This window comes from Gossypium hirsutum, chromosome A01, assembly GCF_007990345.1.
Source record: "Gossypium hirsutum isolate 1008001.06 chromosome A01, Gossypium_hirsutum_v2.1, whole genome shotgun sequence".
In the NCBI taxonomy this organism is placed as follows: domain Eukaryota; kingdom Viridiplantae; phylum Streptophyta; class Magnoliopsida; order Malvales; family Malvaceae; genus Gossypium; species Gossypium hirsutum.
Window position 1 is genome coordinate 28,514,677 of NC_053424.1, and position 8,462 is coordinate 28,523,138.

The window sequence follows — 8,462 nt, forward strand, 5'->3', positions numbered from 1 at the left end:
AATCGAATTTTCCTAAAAGCTTTTCCCCAATTTCTCTCTATGCACTCTTAGTTTAGTTAATTAGTTTAGATAAACAAATCGCTTAATTTTTAGACTAGCTAATAAAAAGAAAGTAATTACTAGTACTCTTGGTTCCTTTGGGTTTGACAATCCGGTCTTGCTAAAGCTATACTACTGTTCGATAGGTACACTTGCCTTCATCGTGATAATAGTTAGTTTCAAGAACGATTAATTATAAATATTTAAAACTTGTTACGAATTTCACGTATCAAGTTTTTGGCGCCGTTGCTGGGGAACTAGGATATTAGGAACACCCGATTTTTATTACTTTAGCCATTTTACTTTTATTGCAATTTAATTTTTTATTTTTCTTTTCTAATTCTTCATTTATTCTCTTTTGACAGGTTTTTCTAGTTTATGACCAAAGAAACCTGTCAGGACCATTACTATTTGATAGATCGATCGATCGTACAGTTGGCAGAAACTGAAGAGAAATTAGGCGAAGCTTAAGATACACAGAGGAAGAGCAAGAGGACGATATTTCAACTACAACCGAGGAGATGGCTGAAAACCAAGAAAATCCGCTACCTCCTGCGATTACTGCTAATCAGAATCTGGCTCCACACACTATGTATGATTCTGCTAAACCTTTTTTAACTAGAACTAAATCGAGCATAGTTAGACCTACTGTAGCTGTAAATACTTTTGAACTGAAACCTAACACAATTAAAATGATATAGCAATTTGTTCAGTTTCATGGTTTGCAGGACGAACATCCCAACGCTCACTTGGCAAACATTTTGGAACTATGTGATACATTTAAAATTAATTGCGTTTCTGATAACGCCATTCGCCTTCGGTTATTCTCTTTTTCCTTGAGAAACAAAGCTAAACAGTGGTTGAATTCGTTACCACGAGGGTCAATCACTACTTGGGAACAAATGACCGAAAAGTTTTTATTACAATATTTTCCACCGGCTAAAACAGCTAAATTACATAATGATATCTCTTCTTTTGTGCAGATGGATTTAGAAACACTCTACGATGCATGGGAGAGATACAAGGACCTTTTGAGAAGGTGCCCTCACCATAGGTTACCACTTTGGCTACAGGTTCAAACGTTTCATAATGGCCTGAATCCTCGACTCGATAGATGATTGACACAGCCGTTGGCGGAACCATCAATAATAAGACACCTGAAGATGCTTATGAATTTATAGAAGAGATGTCACTGAATAATTATCAGAGGCAAGTTATGAGAACAAAGCCAACAAAAGCAGCCGGTGTTTATAACGTCGATTCGGTCACCATGCTCTCTAATCAGGTAAAACTCTTGAATAAGAAAATTGATGGTTTTCTTAGTTCTTCATAGGTTCATCCAGTAATGCAGTGCAAAGCAAGTAGAGGTGGATCGAGCAATCCAGAATACCCACCCTATGGCCACAATATGGAGAATGAGCAGCTAAATTACATGGGTGATAATCTTCGCTCTCAAAATAATCCATATATCAATACTTACAATGCAGGATGGAGGAATCACCCAAATTTTTCATGGGGAGGCCAAAGGAATCAGAGACCACCACCACCTCCAGGCTTCCAAGAACCACCTTACCAACAAGAGAAAAAGCTGAACCTTAAGGAGATGCTAACAAAATTTATCTCGGTGTCAGAAACTCATTTTCAGAATACCGAGACAACACTTAAAAATCAACAAGCGTCGATCCAAGGGCTTGAAACTCAGATAGGTCAGCTCGCTAAATTGATATCTGAACGACCACAAGATAGCTTGCCGAGTAACACTGAACCTAACCCAAAGGAGCAACTCAATGCAATTACCATTCAAGATGTGGAAGGGTTAGTTTCACCTGAACCAGAACAGAGGCAAGAAACTGTGGTAAATAAAGGTAAAGGTGAGGTGGACCACAATGACCAGAAACCAGTAAGTAAAGAGTACAAACCCCGTGTACCATACCCCAATGTGACAAGGAAAGACCGCTCAGATGAACAATTTGGTAAATTCCTTAAAATTTTAAAGAAATTTCATATTAACTTATCGTTTATTGAAGCTCTTTCGCAGATTCCAAACGCAATCAAATTCTTAAAAGAGCTTTTAACAAATAAAAGGAAGTTAAATGAAGCATCGCATGTGGAGCTGAACGCGGTTTGCTTAGCCATTCTCTAGAATAAGTTGCCTAACAAATTAAAAGATCCAGGGAGTTTCACGATTCCCTATCTAATTGGTAGCCTAGATGTTAATAGTGCTTTGGCTGATTTAGGGGCTAGTATCAATGTTATGCCTTATAAAATGTTTAAGCAACTAGGTCTTGGGAAACCCAAACAAACTAGGATGAGTATTCAATTAGTTGATAAAACAATCAGATTTCCTAGGGGGATTATTGAAGATGTACTCGTTAAAATTGACAAATTTATATTCCAGTTGATTTCGTTGTTCTAGACATAAAGGAGGATAGTAGCGTTCCTTTAATTTTAGGGAGGCCCTTTTTAGCAACTGCTAGAAAAATAATTGATGTTGGCATAGGTGAACTCACACTTCGTGTGGGATACGAAACAATCACCCTTCAAGCTCGTAATTCGAATAACACTTTGAAAATTAAAGGTGGATGTATAAATCATTCTACTAAAACTGACTATGTGGTGCAACCTACTTTGCAGGAAATAAGTTCGAAGAACCTACACGAGTCATGTTCAAGCAATAATAAAGGACCTATCTATGAAGAACGAAGGCTACAAATCGAGGAACTAGATGAATGTCAAACACAAAAATCGAGAACACCCGATAAACCAAAACCGAGCTAGGACGAGCACAATACATCACCAAATCAACTTAAGGTTGGAGACAAAGTACTACTAGATGCAACAGATCCTCACATTACCACTTCTAAACCTAATGAAGAAATTTCTCTGAAGGTACTCAGTATTTTTCCATATGGTACAGTTGAGGTAATTCACCCCAAATTCGGAACTTTTAAGATAAACAATACTCGTATTAAACCTTATATTGATAAATTTGATAGCAGGGATGAGGAATGTAAACTCCTCGAGCCACTATGATCACACACTAGAGAGGTAAGTTAAGCTTAGACTATAAATAAGCGCTTCCCGGGAGGCAACCCGAGCACTAACAGTAATGATTTATTTAAATTCTAGTTTTTCACATCTAACCTACTAACTGAGTCTTGAAACACATGGTTTTCCCATCCACACGGCTAGACACACGGGAATGCCTTAGGCTGTGCACACACCATAGGAGGAGACACGGTCGTGCGATACGGTAGTGTGAAAATAGGGCAAAAATTTTTCCCCAACATGGGATGTGATAAGTCGCCACGCTATGTGATAAGGCCATCGCCGAAACTTTTAAACCAACATGAGCGTGCGACACACCCGTGTTTTGAAACCATGGGCGAACCTGTCAATTTAGCACGGGTGTTAGACACGCCCGCGCCCAGCCCCCATGGTCGACACTGTCAAACTAACACGGGCGTGGGATATCATACACAGGCATGGGAGAAGCGAACAAAGAAAGCCACGACCGTGCAACACGGCCGTGGGTACCCACACGCCTAAGGAACACGGTCATGGGGAGAATGTCAGACGCGCTTAAATTTAAAAATTGAGAAATACACGGGCAAAAATTAGGGCACAAGGGCGTGCCTCACGGCCGTCTGCCCTAAAATCTATATAAACCCCTCACTATTCATCATCCCCCTCCAAAAAAATCCCTAACCCTAGCCGCTGCAACTCCACACGCCCTACCTGCCACACCCGTGCGCCGCCTACAACACTGTTTCTGATGACCGAAGCTTCTCCCTTTTGCGTTTGTTTACTCTTTTCTCTCTATTTTCTTGAAATATTTTGCCTATTTCATGATTTTTCTGGTCCATTTGACTATCTTAAGTGAATATTCATTGTAGAATAATAATACTCATGCTTGTCATTAAAGAATATTGCAATTTTTCATACTACATTCATCCATTTTTCTCGTTTCCATGGATTTTATGCTTACCCACATGCACTCATGCATTAGATATTCCCGTAGCATTATTCTCATAATTCTATTTTAATAACTTAATATATTTGCTTTAGTTGTTTTAGTTTTGTTTACTTCATCTAGTACGTGAGTCTCATGAAATATTCCTTTTTAGTTTTGTTTTTCCATGCTATTCCTAGGATATATTGGTTGAACTTCGACTTTCAATGCAGATATACAATGTCGTCCTCACGTGGTAAGAAGACCGCTATCCCTGCCTCGAGGAAAAGGAAAGGAGCAGCGTCATCCTCGGGTCCTACCGTAGAGATTAGGCACCCTTTCCTCGAGTTCCTCTTGGGACCCTAGGAGGAGCTTTTTCAGATATTACGGGCCCGAGCCCTAGGTGTGGGCCCCTGCATTGACTGTGCCGCACTTGAACAAATTTAGATGGCTAACGTGGTTTGAGCCTTCCTGATGACTGAACTGTGGGAGCTCTTCTTTGAGATCATCGGGCCGACATACCTCGAGCTCACGATGGAACTATGCTCGACCTTCCATCTCTAGGTCGTCATGAAAAACTTCGACGATCTTGGAACGATCCAATTCTGCCTTGGTGGTCTAGTGAGCCAATTGAGCATACTCGAGTTCAGGATTGCACTAGGGCTGTACACGGAGTAGTTCATAGACGATAATGAACTCGACACCATCCACCGCCACATCCACTACTCTCCCTCAAAGTGCTGAAGGGACCTCGTCCCTGCCTCAGCCACCTACAATCCTAGCTGCTCCAAGGCATCGGCTCTCCCCCAATCCTTGAGGTACCTACACGCCATCTTGGCTCACACTCTAACGGGACGACGAAAGAGCACCGGCATCGTCAACACCCACGAGGCCTATTTCTTATGGAGCGTGGCGAACAGACACGTCCTCGACCTCGACCTCACCTACTTCATCACCCTCACCATCCGCCATCAGACGGAGCGACATCGGAGGGGGGTCATCTCTATCGGGCCCTATGTACCTCGATTGCCACGTCACTTTGGGTTTCTCAACATAGCAACACAATCATCCTCCCTCACTCTCATCGGCCAGATGTCCCCATAGGGTATCTCGAGCATGCTAAACATAAGGATGATCAAGAAACGACGTGGCACCTACCCTCCTCAGTACCGCCTCGTCTATTCCACCAAAGAGGAGGACCCAGAGGACATTACTGATGATGTCCCTCCACGACATGAGGACTCGTCATCTCAGCTACCAACCATCTATCATCCAGTTCATGCGGCGGCTTCATTCTCTGACATCTCTGAACGCCTTACTCAATTTGAGCAGTAGTGTTTTCATCGTTTTGATCACATTGATGCGACACTTCATCAGATTTCTTAGCACCTTCACATCTTATCGCTACCACCACCTCACGAACCATCCGGTGATGACGATGTTTAAAAACTTTTTATTTATTATTTTTATTTTCACTTTTATCTTTATTATCTTATTTAAGTACTTTTTATTTCATTTTCCTTTATTATTATTTTAATTTTAGTTTTCATATTTTTTATTGAATAATTTATAGTTTCGGCTATTTCATTATGAGTAATTATGCTTCCTTATATTTCCTAAAAAGTTCCTGATTCTATCACAGTTATAAAGAGCTTCAAAGCTTATCATCTCATAGGAACTAAAAACTCCACTAGAAAAGGTTCTCTACGACTGCCATGTCCTACTCGACCACGACCATAGCTACCACCAGATATAATATTCTTTTGGAGCAGAACTTATGGACTAATGAACCTCTACCACCACAGGAGTATCCTCCTCCACTCTCATCATTGCCTTGGCGGATTATTTTCTATAACTCCAAATCAACGAGTTTATTCATCATTCAGGAAGTTTCACTTCTTTCCCTATCTTATGATTATTTATCTATTTTTTTCAATATATCTATCTTTGTACATCGAGCACAATGTACATCTTAAATGTGGGGGGTCTTTCATATCATCATTAGAAATCCCTGAATTTTGTCTTATTCTCACGTGAATCACTCATATCACTATTAGAATGAATTTTAATTAAATTATGATTTTTATTGATATGTCTTGAATTAAAACATAGGCATTTATGCATTGATTGTTTAAACTTTAAGACATTAGGGAATCAAGCATGATAAGTTGATTTTTGAAGAATTATAAACTTTTAGGTTGTTTCCCTAAGTTTAGGTATTATCGTGAGTTAAAATTCACAAGTTTAAACATCAAAAAGCCATAATTTTTGTGAGGTCTTGAGCCTTTAGAGCATATTTTATTTCTTTTATGCTCATTTTTATTATGAGTGCATCAATATTGATTTGTTATTCTAGAACTTGCTTGATTATGCATGTCAAGACCACACCATTTGATTTGATATTTCAAGATGATAAAGGCACTTAGGTTTAACCCACTCACTCCACAAAAACCTACCTCCATAATTAACCCTTAGTAAACCCCTTTGAGCCTAACAAACCATTAATTGATTTACCCTCAATTTTAACCCATAACCCATTATTGTTGAAATCCCCTAATTTGATCCCTATTTTTGTCGAGATTTGATTTGAACTAATTGCTTAGCTATGTTTTGTTCTTCTATGTATTTGAATTGTTCTTAAAAAAAATAATTTAATAAATATTAGTAGTAATTCGTCGTTTTTGAGCTTGAGTGTTAATTCCATATTCTGAGAAGAAGCTCACTTATATTCAACTGATAACTAGTTATTTTTCTAGCTAGGTAATTTTCCAATTCAATCTCGATTCTAACCTTTTATTTCAGCTTGTGACACACCCTCTAACCAAAGCCACATTACAACCCTCTAAAAGACCTTTTTGATTGATGTATCAGCTCAATTTATAGTGGTGGAGATTTGATTTTCAAGCAACCCTATGGCAATAGCTTTTCATATTGACTAATGAGTGATTTAATTGACGTCCTTAAACACCTTGAGTGATTTGAGTGAATCTTTAATGAGGATGTTAAACTCTATGATATTTTGATCAAAGGTAATCATTTAGATAAGGGGAGACACCTATGTTTTCGTGATAAAATACTTAACTTGGAATGTTTGAAACTTTGATGTACTTTTAGTTGAATTTTCAATGTATGAATACTTATAGATTATTTTGAGATATTATTGATAGGGATTATAAATTGAGAAGAATTTATTTTGATTATCAACTGAGGATTTTGCTTGAGGACAAGAAAACGCTTAAGTGTGGGGGTATTTGATAAACCGTAATTTATACATGTTTTTATAACATGCTTAGCACATTTATGGATGGTTTCTCCTTATATTTGGTGAATTCGATGCTTCTAATTCTTTAATTTCATGTTTTATACTTAGGTGAGCATAGGAGAGTAAAAAGAACGAGAAACGGGCTGAAAACAGAGAAAATGGACCCACATGGGAAATCAACATGGCCTGGCCTTCCTCACACGGGTGTGTCCCACGGTCGTGTCCCTTTGGCAGGATTGAAGCACGACTTACACGGGTAGACTAAACGCCCGTGCCTACTCAACAACCTTTACCACGAGTTGGAGTAATCGCACACGTGCATGTCCCTGTCGAGCCCAAGTATAAACCTATTAGGAAAAGGCCAATTTTGAGGGCTCTTAGGCATTCTAAAGCCTATTTTAACACCTGAGGAGGCACTTAGAATAGGGGATGTAGAGGAGGAGGAAGGTATTACTCAAGGGAAGCCGATTGGTCCATCTCAGAAGCTGGATTTATCATCAAGACTGAAGATCTCCCTTCAATTTCCATTTAGGGGTTTTGGGTTTTCTTTATGTTTTGTATTCATTATTCTTCTGAGATGTTTTCTTCTATAATTATGAAATAAACCTCCTAAATACCTAAGGGGAATGAAACCTAAGACGAATTAGGGTGAAACCTAATAAGGGAGTCCATAGATCGAGTTAATGCAACACTAGGTGTTAATTAGAAAGAGATTTCAATTAATCAACCTAGGGTTAGATGTTATTAGTCTCGAGAGAGATAATAATATAACTTAGGGATTTCTACGGATCAAGTCAAATGAATAAATCGTCTGATTTAGAGTCAAATAATAAGTGAAGTCTAGGTGGATTTTTCCTTGGGTATTGTCTTAATCAATCGAATTTTCCCAAAAGTTTTTCCCCAATTTCTCTCTGTGCACTCTTAGTTTAGTTAATTAGTTTAGATAAACAAATCCCTTAATTTTTAAGCTAGATAATAAAAAGAAAGTAATTACTAGTACTATTGGTTCCTTTGGGTTCGACAATCTGGTCTTGCTAAAGCTATACTATTGTTCAATAGGTACACTTGCCTTCATCGTATAATAGTTAGTTTCAAGAACGATTAATTATAAATATTTAAAACCTGTTGCAAATATCACATATCACTCACCCACTCAATTCTAAACTTAATTCCAACAAGAATCTAGCTCAAAAACATCAAGTAACTTTT

At 38.5% G+C, this 8,462-nt stretch overlaps 1 non-coding gene across 1 annotated transcript; it reads right to left on the bottom strand.

Annotated features, from left to right (window-relative positions):
• Nucleotides 1–989: 989 nt before the first annotated feature.
• On the bottom strand, nucleotides 990–1,096 carry LOC121208190 (small nucleolar RNA R71). Its single transcript, XR_005903139.1, has one exon. It is a non-coding gene; the product is annotated as a small nucleolar RNA R71 (small nucleolar RNA).
• Between the last annotated feature and the right edge of the window lie 7,366 nt (nucleotides 1,097–8,462).